The sequence below is a fragment of the Mixophyes fleayi genome, chromosome 1, assembly GCF_038048845.1.
Source record: "Mixophyes fleayi isolate aMixFle1 chromosome 1, aMixFle1.hap1, whole genome shotgun sequence".
NCBI classification, from domain to species: domain Eukaryota; kingdom Metazoa; phylum Chordata; class Amphibia; order Anura; family Limnodynastidae; genus Mixophyes; species Mixophyes fleayi.
The window spans coordinates 32,547,997-32,562,929 of NC_134402.1; the positions used below are offsets into that span (position 1 = coordinate 32,547,997).

Below are 14,933 nucleotides of genomic sequence, written 5' to 3' on the forward strand. Positions count from 1 at the left end.
CAGGTCACAAAATGCTGCCTATCGTCTGCAGGTTACATCATCATCAACATTTATATAAATAGCGCCAGCAAATTCTGTAGCTCTTTACAATTGGGGACAAACACAATAATATATAATACTGGGTAATTCAGACAGAGAGGCAAGGAGGTCCTGCTCGCAAGCGAAGTCTTGCAGGTATACTTTTAATATGCAAGAAATAAGCAAAGCAGTGCCTGCAGAAACTCCTGTCCTCTAGCTGCAGAGACGATGTGATTAATCAGGGATGGCACAATCATACGGGGTTACAGTAAAATATTGGTTGGAATCCCAGCACAATTACATAGTCAATGTGGATGTTATTTACAGCGTTCCCATTCTGTGCTGCGCTTGCTACTATATGGAAAACATCAGCATTCTGGAGCTTGGAAATCAATACAGCCTCACAATAAAAGTCTTCTATTTTAAAAACTAATTTGGAAGATATTAAACTTTGTCTTCCTCATTTAGAACATCTCTGCCTCAAGTGCAGGAAAACACAAGACACTATAACGGTGTTGTTAGGACGCTTTAATCAATGGGAATAACTCTACAACACATGTAAAAGTCCACAAAACAGCGATACAATATCGTCCCTTTAAAGGTGTACTTAATTCAGCGCTGGTTACAACAATATAAGAAGGTGACTAGGTCATTATGTACCAGGTAACGTGTCATACTAGTCTGTGGGTTATCAATCACACAGTAAATTATAAATAATACTGAAATAACTGTTGCATCAAAAGGGTACTTTAAAATGAAATATAGGACAACAGTTTCCTTTAAAATCCTTTTAGTACAAGTGGATTAGAATTCTATTGCAGCCTGGTGTATGTAGGGGCGGATCTAGACATTCATTTTAGGGGGTGTGGTTTAAAGACACATCCGAACTCCCTCCCCCTCCCCCAGACACAACCCCCTGTCCCCTCCCCTCCCCCAGACACAACCGCCCTGTCCCCTCCCCTCCCCCAGACACAACCCCCCTGTCCCCTCCCCTCCCCCAGACACAACCCCCCTGTCCCCTCCCCTCCCCCAGACACAACCCCCCTGTTGGACAGCATAGGGCTTGTGAGGCTAAATAGCAGGAGTAGTGCAAAGGGTGAAGATCCCTTTAATCCAGGCCTGTCAAACCTGCGGCCCTCCAGGTGTTGTGAAACTACAAGCCTCTGAGGCATCTAAACCAATTGCCAACTACCATTCTTCCACCAACAATCCCCACGCCAAGTGCTCAAATGCATTGCATATCTCCAGCAACCTTTTGCGCGCTGCCCCCCTCCACTGGAACAAGCTCCATCAGAACATCCCCCAATCTTTCAAGTTTCAAATGGGCTTTAAAAACCCACCTTTTCTGAAAAGCCTTCCAGTTTCCTGCTCAACTACCCACCTTGTTGTCTACCCCCCCCCCTCTTCCCCCTTCCTTGATTCAGCCTCCGTTCCCCTTTCTCTCCCTCTCAGCTTTGTGTCTCTTTCTACCCCTCCCCTAAGATTGTAAGCTCCTTTGAGCAGTGCCATCTCTCTTCCTGTTTCCACCACTTCTAACTCTGCTCTCCAGCTACTCAGCCCTTCGACCCCTCTCGCTTTTCTCTACACCTCTCTGTGGCTCTTACCTGTCATCCGCACCCTCCGTCTTGGACTCAGGCTACATCGTATGCGGATTTTCACTCTCCCCCACCCTCCCTGCCCCTCTCTCTAGCTGTGCTTTGAGCTTTTTGAGTTACTGTGTTTATTGCTGTCTCACCTTGTACTGTGATATTGTTTGTCCCAGTACGGCGCTATGGACACCTTGTGGTGCCCTATAAATAATAATAATAATAATAATAATAATAATAATAATAATAATAATAATACACAAGATTTCGCCAATGAGCCCTGGCTTGGTAAATTCAAGTGGCAGGACATTTAGTATCAAAAACTAATCTTACTGCCGCCCACCAATGTTAAATAGACCCCTGTGTATTTTATATGTTATCACTTTTGTTTTGTTTTTACTTGTATTCTGGTTGTTACCGTTGCGGGAGCTGCACATACATGATATTAATCTTCACTGATAACTCCAGACTAATAAAATGTGCACTGGCTGTAACTACTTGATCTATTTTGGTGCATCTTCCTGTTATGCTCAGTATGTACAACTCAGGATAAACAAATTCAGTTCAAGTGAGGTACTGAGAGAGAGGTGAAGACATTACAGCTCATCTATAAAAAGACCCGTGTTTGCAGGGAATATATCCCGGCATCCCAAGGTCTAGGATGTGCTGGCTCCTAGGTTCACTCACCGACTCCTAAGTTCTACATTGTTTAGATCTGTGGGTAGTAAAAGCAATGTTTGCTGAGAATACCCCTTTACATCTATGTCATCTAAATATTTATAACAAACAACTTTTTAGGACCAACCTAGCATTCATTAATTAAAATCCAATGCACCTCTACTTTGGCAACAAATCCCTGCCGGCATTGTGTGATGTACAGATAATCTTTCTCGTCTGCATTTTACAACCTTATAAAGATGTGCAGATGAGACGCGGCTGCTGACTTAGCACGCTCAGTTATAATGCCTATTAATTAAATAATGAAGATTATACAGACTCCAGCTTGATGTCTGCACTAATACTCAACACTGCATTGTATTAACTACTTCACAGCCATGCCACAGTTACATTCAGAACACACACCCCATTTATATATATATATATATACATATATATATATATACATATATACAAGTTAACCCGTGCATGATACTCATGCATTCTAGTCAAATCAAGCTACTTAAGGTGTTAAAAAGGTTCTTGTCATGCATTTGGGCCATAGCCCAGGCCTCCTCAGGGGAAGAGCGTTACTTCCCGACGCAAGCGCCCTTTTTTAACGTGGTTTTGTCCACATGTCACCACCTCATCATTTTTCTCCATCACCTCATCCTTCATCTTCATCGCCACATCCTTCATCAAGCTACTTAAGGTGTTAAAAACTCCCCACTGTCACCCCTGGCAGCCACCAACCACTCCCAACTGTTACTTCTCCTTCAAGAAATATATAGGTCAGTGTATAACTCTGCCCAGCAGGTGGCGCTGCAGCTTGGTTTTTTTTTTCCCCACACACGCCACTAGGCATTTATATAGTAGATTATATAAAACACACACACACACACACACACGGGGGGGGGCATGGTCACAGCATGATGGGGGCATGGTCACAGCATGATGGGGGCATGGTCACAGCATGATGGGGGCATGGTCACAGCATGATGGGGGCATGGTCACAGCATGATGGGGGCATGGTCACAGCATGATGGGGGCATGGTCACAGTATGATGGGGGCATGGTCACAACATGATGGGGGCATGGTCACAGCATGATGGGGGCATGGTCACAGCATGATGGGGGCATGGTCACAGCATGATGGGGGTGTGGCCACTCCCCCAGGGGACTGCCTAGCAGTGTAAAGAAATCTCCCTCCCCCTCCAAACACTGCAGCATTTACCAGGTGTGTTGTACCCACTCCTCGCTGTGCACAGAGGATACCTCCCAACGTGCCCTCCCACAGGTCATACAGCGGGATAGAACCCTAATATCAGGACAGTTGGGAGTTCAGCTGAAGGCTTCAGGAGCAGGAAGACTGCTGTCCTGGAGTCTGGCCACCAGCTCTTTATGTAAGAAACACAATACCCATTTTGGATAGTTGAAAAACCCCATCACAGTAATGTTACATGTTGTTAATATGCAAATAAGACACCACCACCCATGCAGTCAGTCAGTCCTTAACATAACAGTTTTCTGTAATCCATCTATACAGGTTATTATGTTAGGGGATAGTGTCTGCTACCTCTCTCAATGCTCTGCAATATATATATTATATAAACCCCCCCCTCCAGGAACCAGACCCGCTAGGTGCCCCACCCACCCCTCACTCCTGGAACCAGACCTGCTAGGTGTCCCATCCACCCTCCCTCCAGGAACCAGACCTGCTAGGCGTCCCATCCACCCTCCCTCCAGGAACCAGACCTGCTAGGCGTCCCATCCACCCTCCCTCCAGGAACCAGACCTGCTAGGCGTCCCCCGCACCCCATCCCTCCAGGAACCAGACCTGCTAGGCGTCCCACCCAACCGCCATCCAGGGACCAGACCTGCTAGGCGTCCCATCCACCCTCCCTCCAGGAACTAGACCTGCTAGGCGTCCCGTCTCCCCCTCCCTCCAGGAACCAGACCTGCTAGGTGTCCCCCACGCCCCATCCCTCCAGGAACCAGACCTGCTAGGCGTCCCCCACGCCCCATCCCTCCAGGAACCAGACCTGCTAGGCGTCCCGTCTCCCCCTCCCTCCTGGAACCAGACCTGCTAGGTGGCCCACCCACCCCTCCCTCCTGGAACCAGACCTGCTAGGTGTCCCGTCTCCCCCTCCCTCCTGGAACCAGACCTGCTAGGTGCCCCACCCACCCCTCCCTCCTGAAACCAGACTTGCTAGGTGTCCCGTCTCCCCCTCCCTCCTGAAACCAGACCTGCTAGGCGTCCCCCGCCCCCCTCACTCCAGGAACCAGACCTGCTAGGCACCCCACCCAACCGCCATCCAGGAACCAGACCTGCTAGGCGTTCCATCCACCCTCCCTCCAGGAACCAGACCTGCTAGGCGTCCCCCGCCTCCCATCCCTCCAGGAACCAGACCTGCCAGTCAACGTCATAGATTACATAAATTAATCAATACTTACATTAGACATATACAAGAGGAAAGAAAAACAAAAAACAAACAGGATTACTCTATGTCAGCACTAGTCAGTGAAAGGCTCTAAACACCCTGTGGTTAAAGAATGGGCTCATAGGGCTGTCATGTGATCGCACTGATCCAGAAGTCTATTCTCCTGAATAAAAGTGGCTTAATGCACATTGTCCCTCATTGTTTCAGAGAGCCGTGCTAAAGTGAATTTGCAGCAATAAAGGGCATAGCACAGCACAGTGATACTAGGGCAAGAGATTATCTGCATTATACACAGAAGCCAATGACTTGGGACTGGGCAAGTGAACATTCAGGTCTGAGAACGGCTTGCCTTAGCCCCACGCTGTGTGCTGTAGGCTACGAGCAGCTTATCCATTTAACTACATTAGCAGCAGCTCCAGGAAAAAAAAAAAAAAGCTTGAAGAACAGGAACAAGCAGCTGAAAAATTAGCTGTTCTTACACCGGGCCATTCAGAGGATTACATATCATTACACAGACTCCTCTCTGAATGCTGCATTGCCTGCGCCACATGCAGATTCTGGCAGAGACTTGTAGCTGCATAATGCACTGCTGCCAAAGTGCTTCCAACCTCTGCATGGGAATCATACGCTCCAAATCAATTCCATCAGCAGATCTTACATTAGACATCAATACAGGAATATACAGAGTTCAATATACACACCCTTGTGCAACTTTAACTAGACACAATGCTTCATCTTGCTGGATGGATTCTGTGATTTATTTTTAATATTTTTATACATTTGACAAAGTGGTTTATTTTTGGTCTCTATATGTCCGGTGCAAAACACGCCGTCTGCGTGCTATGTACTCATGCTGAGGCCCAGGGCCATGAAAGCTGGAGAGTAGCACAACAGAGAAGTCTCTTAATCTTTCCCCATCATCTAACATCCGTAGGAGGATTACTGGGAAGGGTTGAGAGCCTAGAACAGCGCCGCACAGGTTGGGTATCACTTTGTAGGACGTTGGGTAGGTACCAGATGTGCACGTATTGGCATCAATAAATATCATTCACAAACAGTTAGGTTCCTGTAATAATTTAAGACACATTGGGTAACTGGCTACTGGCATTACTGTAACTAATGGCATAATGGGCATTCGTATACAATCTATTACTGGGCTTAAAGATGGCTCGTTAATAGGCGTTTGTGCTAATTCAGGCTATTACTGGACATAGAGGGCAGCATATGATTGGACAGTTGTGTCATATGATCGCCTCATATCTAAATCACGTGACGTTCTTTGGCCAGGATCATTTGCTGCATCAGTCTTATGTCGACCGGCTCTGGGTCCACATGGGGCCCTCAAAGTCTTCACCTGTGGCCCCCAGCTCCTTCCTGTTTTATTATAGCTTGTAACCCTTGTTTAAAATGCCTGTCTCACCATGCGACCCCCGAAGTGTATCAGGTTACCCATCACGGTGTTAAATGCTGCAATCAGCTGTGGGGGGGGAGCAAATATGCAGCACAAAAAATAAATTAAATGTGCGGACCTTTATAGCTCAAAATATAGCAGCTTGCCCACCGCTATCCAAGACGTAACAGTACCCAATGCAGAGGGCACAGTAAAGCAGTGCCATATCCCAAGGCGACAGAAGTCTGATCATTTAAATACATTGCTGAAAAGTTCAGAAGGAATAAAAGTTTTTAAAGATGCAAGCCAATAAATTGAAGTGATCTGAACGTAAACGGCCCCTTAATGAACACTTTCGGTTAAACATACCAGTGATTCTGCGCCGATTTGCCTTCGTTATTTAAAACAGCAATTTTATTAAAGGCAAAATCCTATGGGCTTCAAATAACCGCCAACCGATACATTGATCCCTTTGTGCCGTGTTTGGCAATGGCTCAGCAACGCTATGTTGAAAGCTATTGCTTTGTAAAATGCTGAACAAGTCTACACTGCTTTTATCACAGGAGTTTTGCCACTGGGGGGCAGTGTTGTAATTAAATATTTATATTAGCAAAGCAAATGAAATGGCACCTCCCACTCCTATTAGTAATAGAAAACAATGCTCACGGTGCAGAACAATTTATATCAATATCTAGTACGGTACATATCCGTAAGAGAGAGTGAAAACAACAACACAACAATCGGGATATTTTGCCGCGTAAGAGAAAAATCTATTCAAAAGTAAAACATTTCTTTTGCTATAAATGCATTCCTATCTGCGCCCAGAGAGACCTGCGCAGCAGAGTAATACAGGTTATAAGCTTACTTTGCAGCAATCTATATTTCAGTAGGAACTGTAAGAATTTGAAACAAAAAAAGTCCCCGCTTGGTTCTTCCCATGAATTCCTACAAAAAAAAAGGTTCTGGCTCTATTCAAATTATTGATTTTAGGTCTGAAAATATTCTCTTTTGATTCAATATTAATGAGCCACAGAGTATAAACTATCAGAGGCAAGGTGGAACGAACGTGATAAACAAAGAACATTCAAATGGAATGGAAAAAAATGTCAAAAAGATCTACAAAATATTCACGCTGAGACCACTAAATATGTTGTTTCATGGGAACATTTATCTCTGGCTTGTAATATTGGCGGGCAACATTGTTTTTCTCTTCATAGAAACGAATAGCAAGGACATAACCAATGTCCATGTAATAGGAGGTACACAGGGAAATAGCCTCTATAAACATTCTACATATTTATCTGGCGAAAGTTGTGAGAGAACAAAGTTAATATCTACTTTCAAGCCTGTGATTCTTATACCGAAGGTGATCTGTGCCAATATTTGTCAGGCGTCTTAAGATGCCTTAAATTGCACTTGTCACCTACATAATGGAGGCAGCCATTTTGTGGGTTCAATCACTGCCCATGAGCATGCGGCCTATCAACGGCTCAGACACCAGCGACCTCACTTAAGTATGCAAATTAGACTGACCATATGGATAAGACAAAACAGATGGAGAATATTAATATTAGTTAGGATTGATAAAGTTGGCCACACAATATGCAATTCGGACATTTGGCACGATAGCCAAGTGAGCAGATCTGGCGGTCATTAAAGCGAGCCACACCTGGTAAAATCGGCCGGTCGCCGCGACCTTTGACCAACAGGACCAGAGTCCAACTTGGCCACACATGAAAGTGGCCTAATGGGACGAGTTTCAGCCGTTAATCGCTCAGGAGAGCGGCCGGATCTCTTCCTGCGTCACTCGGGGCCTGATGGACACACAGAACGACAGCGGTCACCTTCCAACTGTATTCACAAACAGGACAGATAGGATAGGATAGGATGAGTGCATGAAAATACACAAGTGCAAAATGTGTTCATATTCAATGAACCGGTTAATTGAAAACAAATGTAAGCAAAAACAGTAGCTTATTAGATTATAGACTGTTTTTTCCCCACAGGAATAATTGTCCTTTAATGAATCATAACCACAAATCCACATGTGTTTTACAGAATAAATATACAACTCAGACACTGCTCCTGTGAACTAATGAAGTTCTGCGATTTTTATTGACTTGTTTATTATGTTGTATTACCAGTGGGAAAAGCTAGGTTAACGTGACTAATATGAGCTCTACCGAGTTATTAATCAAAATGGATAAGGGACACCGTAATGTGCAGCAGTCCCTACCTATCCAACAGTCCCCAGATGGGTTTCATAACAAGAGCTATGTGCCTTGACTATAGCACAAAGTGCATCAGGAATAAAAGTGAACTTAAAAAAAAATCTTGGAAATGAACACTAAATAATAATTGTTTAGCAAATGTGATTTTAAAGCAGTTATCATCCTATGAAAAGTGAGTTGTGGGCTTTTTTTTTTTTTTTTAACATAAATCAATGTGACAGGCTATAACAAGTGTCTTGGTGATCACCATTTTTCCCTGGTTTGTTTCTTCAGACAGTTATTAATGATTTGTAATTCTGCATAGTCATGGACAACCATGGCAACCACAGTCAGTATAGTGAGCAGGGGGACTTTTGAATGTCAATCTGAGCGCGCTCTGCTTTCTATACTATAAAATCCTCCCTTCTCTTCTCCATCCTCTGCCTTCACATGAAATGCAAGAGCGGTATGTGACTGGCAGCAATGCTCTGCACACTCCAGAGAGATTTTGAAAAAGGAGATAAAGATTTGTAGAACAACTAAAAAAAATATGCATGCATTTAAAAAAAAAAAAAAAAAAGAAGGTACTTAACTTGATATTTAAAGTAAAATAAACAAAAATGAACCATCTATGTGGGATTGCTGATTTAACCTCAATCTGTGGCACACTTCTAGTAAAAAAAGAAATAAAACCAGAACAAGGTTAGACGAATGATACAAAATATTTATACATAAGCATTTAATAAATTCAAAAGGAATTCGTGGCATCAATTTAGTCATTAGTTACTAGTATATTGATTGGCTGCATTATAAAATACACACTTAAATATATATATATATATATATATATATATATATATATATATATATATATATATATATATATATATATATATATCAAATGACAAGTTCAGCTTTTCTGAACCTTTCTCCACAGAAAAGCAACTGGAGAGTTGCAGAACGTCGATTGCCAGCTGTGTGTACAAGCTTAGCTAGATTTACAACAAGAATCACTAAGAACGTTCGGTTGCTGCATCATGCCTGCTTCTAGCTGAGCAACCTATAATTAACTGACCAGGCAAAGCTGAGCAACCTATAATTAACTGACCAGGCAAAGCTGAGCAATAATACTGATTATCTTTCACAGCAACTGAGCACTGACCGATCAATACCGGCTATTAATAAGAGTGAGGATCTAAGGGAGTCCGTTTTCAGAAATAAAAAGTGGTGCCACAGCTCGTAAACTGAAACAAGAAGCATGGATTATGGTAAAGGAGGAAAAGAAGCAAAATGCTTGGTTTATGCCAATCCAGAACGAGGAAGATGATGAAATAGGTGTTGCTTGGCTTATTCTTCGTTCATGCCAATGCCAATGCAGGAGGAGGAGGAGAAGGAGGAAAAGTGATTTATTGGAGGACGCCAATGGAGAAGAAATGAGATGCGTGTACATATTACACCAGGGCAGGAGCAGAAGTGTGCATTACACCAATGCAGAAGGAGAAGGATTATGGCTGTACAATAGAAGGGCAGGGATTGTTGGGAAGCAGTTTCAAACATTTTGCTCTCTCAGTTTGATCATTAACAAATTATATAGAGCCGTCCAAATACAGAACAAAATAAAAAAGACTGTTTAAAGATGTGCTGCATAGGCAAACCGAGGGGGGGGGGGGGGGGGTTCCTAGTGCCTGGAAACCCCCCTCCAAGCCTGGGGCACTGTATTATTGAGGTGGCTGGACCCTGTCCCAGCTTCACACGGCTCTGCTTGAACAGGGAGAGCTGCGTGCACCTAACAATAGTGCAGGCAGCATTGCCTATGTATATTATGAGGATAGGAAGAGTTGGAGAGCAGCCAAGCACTGTCTAATATTATAACCACGCCCCCATGCATGCTGGTCACGCCCACTGGCGGCATGGCGTGGTGTGGAAACCCCCCTCTGCAAATCCTGCGTTTGGCCCTGTGCTGCTCTGTATTACTCATCTTTAACTCCTTGAGAATGATTACTAGCAGTATTTTTATTATCCTTATTTATTTATTCAGCACCAACAGATTACACAGCTTTTTGCAGAGAATGATTAATGATTCCCATCAGTCCATGGAGCTTACAGTCTAAATTCTCTACCCAACAAACGCACATTAATTTTGTGAGAAACTAATTAACCTACAGGTATGTTTTATGTCTGTGGGAGGAAAGCAGGACACCCAGAGGAAATCCACACAAACACAGGGAGAACATACAAACTACACACAGATAGCGCCATGGTCAGAATAGATCCCAGGCAGCAACCTTAATCAATGCGCCAATATGTCGTCCAAGTAAAGCAGTGTATTAAGGAAACATGTGAACCAATAAAAGTGCAAGTGAAGCTTAATATATATATATATATATATATATATATATATATATATATATATATATATATATATATATATATATATATATATATATATATATATCTATATCTCAGTGTCAAGATTAAGAAGTTGGTACCTTGGAAATATATGGAAATAAATTAAATGCATTCAACACTCTCCCAGACAACTGGAAATGTTACTGGATGCAACAATTTTTATCAGCAGAATGTGTTACACTAAGTGCTGAGAGTACCATTATAATTCAGATGCCATCTTCAATATATAGCCAGCATTAAACACAATATTAACCACTAAGGCATATCTCATTTCTAACCATCTTTGGTTCACTGCTCCTATAGAAGTGGCCCAAAATTGAAGCCTCCGTGGGCACCTAAACATCAATGTACCATTCAAACAGATGGAATTTAATTGGGCTTTAGTGAAACGGAGGTGCCCCGCCCCTCATATGCTTCAGTACCTACATATAAGCGGGAACTCCTCCAATCAGTGGCTGGCTTTCATTTCACTGCATACTACTTGGGCAGCACGGTGACTCAATGGTTAGCACTTCTGCCTCACAGCGCTGGGGGCATAAGTTCAATTCCCAACCATGAGTTTGTATGATCTCTCCGTGTTTGCGTGGGTTTCCTCCGGGTGTTCTGGTTTCCCTCCACACTCCCAAAAAATACTAGTAGGTTAATTGGCTGCTATAAAATTGATCCTAGTCTCTGTGTCTGTCTGTGTGTGTGTGTGTGTTAGGGAATTTAGACTGTAAGCTCCAATGGGGCAGGGATGTGAGCGAGTTCTCTGTATAGAGCTGCAGAATTAGTGGCGCTATATAAATAAATGGGGATGACGATGACACTACATGTGTATTATCATAAATAACCTTCCCATACTGAAGAGATTTTTAAAAAGTTTTTTAAAAAATATATAAAATTACAAACATATATAGGATTTCCCTGATACAGTCAGAGTACAGGAGAAACACTTAGGGACATTAGGGACATATTATCGAGCAGAGTCTATAAAAGACTTGTATCTTGGATTATATCCGCTCCATGCCTGCTGAGCACTACGGATGAACCGGGAAAGGACCCAGCAAGACAGGCTATATACTCAGCATGTCAAATAAACTTTCATTTTAATTTGAAAGTATGTTTGCAATAACTTGATAAAATAAATGTTTGCAAGCAATACTACGCTATATACTTTCTGTGTTAACCTTATTCCAAGTTAAGCTTTCAATTCATGATTTAGTTGGTGCATGTTCACTTGCTACCGAGGCAAAGCACAATTGTGTTCAGCAATATTTCAGTATATGAGCACCATCCTCCTCTTCTTTTCTCATACACAAACCACCACATGTAATTAGATAGAGAAGTACTGGGAAACTGGTTGACAGCATGTATGTTCTAGATTTCTGTGTTTTAAAACGCCAGGGAATTGAAGTATGATATAGGAAAGCCCTCTGTCCACTTTCAGCACAAGTAAAAGCTGGTTTGGTGTGCCCCTAGAGTGAATGGGAGAAAGTGGACGGCCTCCATTCCATTAGGTCTAGCTTTCTTGCTGCCCTGAGGGGAGTGTCTGTTGAACAGGCTGCAGCTATGCACGGCCCTTGTGCAGAGACAAGAGTGGGGCAGCCCTCTAGCTGTGTTTTTCACTCCCTGGGAGAAGAAAGAATTAACAGACAGAGATGTGACCTATTAATAGGAAACATTGCTCTTCTGTGATTGTTATTTTGTGTGGGGTTGGCCCTAGGGCCCGCTTCACTAGAAAGGAAAACACTAAACGCTTATTTAGACCTTGACAGGTGTAAGATTTTGTTACATTCGCAAAATTTGTTGCAGTCTCATTTATTTATTTCTATTTCCAACAATAAAACTAGCTCTGGTCTAGTTGCATCCTCCTTGTTGGACTTTGTCTACATTACTTACTGTTTTGCTTTTTTAAAAAGAAAAAAAAAATGGAAAATCCCTTTAACTTGTAAGAATTAGTATAGTATACAAGTTTAGGGGGGGGGGGGGGGTTAAAATGAGCACACTACATATTGGTACATCAGACACTACTAGAAGCGGGGAAAATAGAAACCCACAGTCATGATGACGAATACCGTCCCAAATACCGATTACTAGGCAATGACATTACTAAGGGTTTTACAGGATATAGTTTGCAGGAGAATGTACATACATTAATGTCACTCATGTTATAACAGGTCAGAAAAATATTTTACTGGCATATGAACAAAATATCAGTCATAAGAAAGATGCATCAGTTCCGGTGATTGTGACAGTTACCTACTCAACGAGGATAAATTAGACCTTTTTATATTGATTCCTTACTTCCTGGCTGTGCGGCCCCTTCCCGGTGTGCTCTGGGATCCGTATTGATCTGAGCAGACCTTACCAAGCACTGGAAATAAGAAAATTGGGCAGAGAATGAGCCATTTAAAGCTGCACTAACAATTCCATAAAAAATATTTTACTAAAAGGAGCACTGTCCCCCTAACTGGATTCTGGGGGCAGCTACAGGAAAACAGATTTTCTGTCGGGCTCTGCTGGTTACAGAAACCGGCAAAATCAATTATGCTAGCCGACTTTAAATGGCAACGGAGAGGGGGTGTGACTGGGAGGACCAATCACAAGCCGCAATCTCTTGATAAGTGGTAAATGCATGCGTTAGAATGAAATAAAGATTATGAAAGTGATTACATAACAGGGAGTGTAATCTTAAACAATAGTGAGTAAATGAAGAATAAATGAAAGCAAATGCTAGATAATATAAGAAAAAAGAGGTATGAAAATTTAAACTGAAAAAAAAAAAAAAAACCTATTCGATAAAATACAAAGAAAAAAAAAGTCAAAAAGAAAATATAGGATTAAAAAGTCAGAGCAAATACAGAATTATAGAAATTAGTAGCTTCATAATAATAATAATGGAAAACCAAACAAACAACATTAGCTGTTACTACAGAGGTGAAGGGGGGGGGGGGGAATTGTGCGTCTACAAAAGGAGAAGGGGTGAAACGGTTACTACCGATGTAATGAGGTGAAATGCGTAAATTCACAAAGGTGATGGAGCTATTGTAGAGGTGAAGGAGCAGGTGGAAATACATTACTGCAAAGACGGGGGCCACATGCGTTACAGGGTCGCTCCCTGCATGACGTAACCACGCCCCCTACGTTGGATGGCCACACCCCCACTGGGAAAGAACCATTGCTTTGTGGCAGTGCACAAGCTTCTGTAGCATAGAGACAATGTTGAGAGCTATGACATAGCTACTGAGAGGTTCCTCTTGTAGTAAATGCTACATATTTTACATGCTTAAGCAAGTTATGTTTTATCACAGCCCCTTAAAGTAAGTGCTGTCTCCCAATGTGGCCCTCCGAACAGAAAAAGGTTACACATCCCTGTTCTTGACTGTGTATTTCACAGATCTGTACAACGCGTTTCATCTAGAGCTCCCAGAACACTCTGAACCACGTCTCAAGGTTCGGGCAACGCTGATCTGTCCATGAGAATAGTCCAAGCAAAGGACTAGAGAGGTTACAAAGGCCAGAAATTCATGTAATATCTTGAATAAGACAGATCAATGGATGAAGACAGACAGAGATCAGATCTGTATCTTTAGAACATTGCTACTTATAGCCACAGGAAAAAAAGGAGGATTAGGATGTCTGTACAAAGTGATCATTTCCTGTTAATATCTACACCGTACTGCAGTTAATCTAATCAATACTGAAACGAGGAATAAGAGCTGCATTGCAGAAATACAGTCTCAGCGCCCTAATCAAGGTCTGACATGAGCAGTCAGGTGAACATTGGTTACTGAATAAATGTTGGCCAACATATTTGATGGTTAACCTAGTTGGTAGCAGGAGCCTCACATCACTACTCTGTGCTGTTGGAGGACCCTGCTATCTCTACAATGTAACTTTTAGTCTGTGCCCACCCGCTTGCTTCCATCCCCCTCCTCACGTTAACACTACCCCTGCGACATACAGCCCTGCAAACATATTCACATCCCTGGGCAGGTCGCTACTTCCCACGAGACCATTAACACTTCTTGTTTAATAACTCTGTGCTGCTGAGAACATTCGGATGATCTTATTGGCTACTGAGTGTTCTATCCCCACTAATCCTGCATACACAAATGGGCAGATAATGAAGATTAATAACCAACGCAGTCTGAACTTAGTCGAACGCACTTTCGAAAATACCAGCTTTACAAATACTTCAGAGCACAGCAAGAGAATAACTGATGTTGTCTGCAAGAGA

At 42.7% G+C, this 14,933-nt stretch overlaps 1 protein-coding gene across 2 annotated transcripts in view; it reads right to left on the reverse strand.

Moving 5' to 3' along the window:
* The window catches only part of ZFYVE28 (zinc finger FYVE-type containing 28), a 154,724-nt gene that overhangs the window by 100,353 nt on the left and 39,438 nt on the right, over positions 1-14,933 (reverse strand). The gene's annotated exons all lie outside the window — the stretch shown is intronic.